The sequence below is a fragment of the Anomalospiza imberbis genome, unplaced genomic scaffold (genome assembly GCF_031753505.1).
Source record: "Anomalospiza imberbis isolate Cuckoo-Finch-1a 21T00152 unplaced genomic scaffold, ASM3175350v1 scaffold_72, whole genome shotgun sequence".
Lineage (NCBI taxonomy): Eukaryota > Metazoa > Chordata > Aves > Passeriformes > Viduidae > Anomalospiza > Anomalospiza imberbis.
Window position 1 is genome coordinate 440,839 of NW_027100335.1, and position 2,941 is coordinate 443,779.

At 59.2% G+C, this 2,941-nt stretch overlaps 1 long non-coding RNA gene across 1 annotated transcript; it reads right to left on the reverse strand.

The window, feature by feature from the left end:
- Positions 1 to 203: 203 nt before the first annotated feature.
- Positions 204 to 846, reverse strand: LOC137467636 (uncharacterized). The gene is made up of 2 exons (XR_010995575.1): positions 706 to 846; positions 204 to 422 (listed from the first exon to the last, which is right to left on the reverse strand). It is a non-coding gene; the product is annotated as an uncharacterized lncRNA (long non-coding RNA).
- Positions 847 to 2,941: the final 2,095 nt, after the last annotated feature.

Below are 2,941 nucleotides of genomic sequence, written 5' to 3' on the forward strand. Positions count from 1 at the left end.
CCTGGGGCTCGGCCTTCCTCATGGTGAGGGGCACCAAGGAAGGCAACAGTGTGATGGAGACTGCCATGGGCTGGGAACTCACTGGGGGACAAGAGGGAGCAGTTGGGAAGTAAAAGGCAGGTGGGGGAGAGAACAGTTCAGAGAAGGGCTGAGCTACAGCTTGAGCAAGCTGCAAAATATCATTTGGGGTCATCCCAGATTGATTTCATTTCAGAAGTTATTGAACAAGTTTAATTTTTGGGTGGTGGCATGTTTGCCCTTGAAGGTGTACACTCTGCAAACTTGAGCTGTGTTGCTGAAATGCTCAAGCAGGTCTGTGCTGCAGGTCACCCCATTTCTTCTTTGGCTGATTGCGGCCCGGTGCTGAGCTCCAGCAGAGCCCTGGCAGAGCCCAGAGCAGCCTCAGCACCCGCAGAGCCCGGCTGCAAGGAGAGAAACCAGAAAGCGCCCGTCAGCTGAAGGCTCCTGTCCCCTTGTCCCAGCCGCCCGCGGTGCCCAGGCCATGCTGGCCGTGCCCAGAGCTGTGCCCAGAGCTGCCCATCCCTGCTGCCTTTGGCAGCAGAGCAGGAGTGCAGGACATGTGCCCAGCCTGCAGCCGGCCACGGCACATCCAGCCCTCAGCAGCTGCCCAGAGCAGGATGCTCCTGTGCTCGCTGCCATCTCCCCAAAGCTCTGATCCCACCATGCCAAGCAGACCGGACCCACCTCACGCCATCCCTCGCTGGAAGAAAAGCTGGTCCCAAACGATGTCCTCATCCTTCTCCAAGGGCACGGCCCATCCACGCCACAGCTGCTCCCAAGCACTTCCCCATCCAGACTGGACCCCACCTGGAACGCTTCCTCTAGAAAAACACACAACAAATTATTGAAAATAGATTACAGACAAAAAGGGGAACAAGAAAAAAGGTCAAAAATCTTATCTCTGTCAGGGGATTAAGGAAGGCCCAACCCCTGCATGGCCGGGAAAAACCCACCCACAGGTGAGGGAAGCCCAGGCTGTCTCCCTTCCCCCTGCACTGCCCTCCAAAATAACGGTGATCCCAAAGCAAACAGGGGCAGTGGAGCAGCCCAAGCCCTTCCTTGCCTGCAAAGCAAAGCAGCCCCTGCACAGGTTCTGGAGTCCCACCTCTGCTCCTACCATGGGGGTGTCTTTGTGTCGGGCTGGCTGCCCCAGCCCCAGCCCCAGCCTGGGGCACGGTGGGTGCTGGGGCTGTTGGCAGGGCCAGGAGCCCACTCCCATTTCATCACCACCCCAGCCCATCCCCCCAGTCCTGCCAAAAGCAGCCTGGCAGCCGACTGAAGGATCAGCTGCATCCGCCCCAGCAAAGGGGGAACCTTTGGTTCCTGGCCAGGCTGTGCAATGCCCAAATCTGGGAGCATCCCCCTGCGTGTGGACTCACCTGCAAATTCCCTGTGGAGCCTGGCTTTGGAGAAGGCACCAGAATCAAAGTCCATCATCTTCAGCTGCCGGTGACCAGGTGGAGGAAGAGGTTGTCATTTTTGATGTCGTCCTCACTGTCCCCAGCAGCAGCAGCCCCACCTGGTACAGCTTCTCCAGGGGCTCCTCCTCCTTCCCTGAGGTGAGCCCAGGCTGTCAGGGTTCTGCCCAGGGCCCCAGCTGTCAGGGAACCAGGACAAGCAAAACCAGCTCAGATGGTGGCCACCAGTGCTGGGCAGAGCAGCTCAGCTCCAGCACAAGGGCTGCGTGTTCCCATCTGATGACCCCTGGGCAGTGACACGGGCAGGACAAAACCAGTCTGGTTGGCTTTGCCACTGATTGCCAGGACAAGTGTGGAGCTGTTACCTGCCAGGCCCCTGGATCCAACTGTGCACGTTGATCTCTCCCATCTTCTAGGGCAGAAGACCACCCTGCACCCATGGATAACGGAAAAGCTCTTCTAAGGATGGCCTGTCCAAGGGCTGCATGGACAAACACCTCTTAATGAGATCCTGGCACTCTGGGGAAACAAACCAGAAATCACCAGTCAGTTGGAGAAGTTGCCCCCCTGTTCCCATGCCCAGGCCATGCTGGGTGTGCCCAGAGCTGGGCCTAAACTTCCCCATGGATTCTGTGTTTGGAGGAGAGCAGGAGAGCAGGACATGTGCCACTTCCTCAGCAGCTGCCAGAGCAGGATGCTCATGAGCTGCTGCTGTCTCCCAGCACTGGTATTGCCCCCATGGCCAGAGATGAGGACCCACCTTGAGAGAGCCGTCGTGGGAACAAGATCCGCCCCCAGATGATCTCCTGGCCCCTCCTGAACGGGTGCTTCCCCATGACCAGGTGGTACAGCAGGAGGCCCAGGGACCAGATCGTCGCTGCCTCGCCGTGGTAGCATTGGTGGTGGATCCACTCTGGTGGGCTGTAGGACAGGGTTCCTGTGGAACACAGACAGAGTTCATCAGGGGGACGCTGCTGCTCCCAGAGCCTGGCCCCAGCACCCCATGGCATGTGGGGGCTGCCCCAGTGGCACACAGGGTGACTGCTGCCCTCTCACCAGCACCTGGGACTTGTGTACAGACTTGGGGCTGGAAAAGAAGCCACTGGTGTTGGAAGAGGGCAGCAGAAATCCTGGGAAGGCCCAACCATGACACACAAAAGCAAAACTCATCCAGTGGTGGAGAAAGCCCGCTCTACTCCCCGCCTGCACGGCCCCCCAAAAATGTTAACCAGTCAATGCAAACAATGGGAGCAGAGCAGTCCAAGCCCTTCTCGCCTGCACACCAAACCATCCAGGGCACAGGGTCAGACCCCCCTCTCTGCTACCCCCACTGGGGTTTTTGTCAGGCTGGCTGCCCCAGCTCCAGCCCCAGCCCAGGCCACAGTGGGTGCTGAAGGCTGTCGGCAGGGCTGGAGCTGGCCCCCCTCACACCCCCACCCAAATCAGCTTGGCTCCAGCATTAATCCCATCCTGGCTGCAATAGGGGGAGCCCTGGGGCTGCA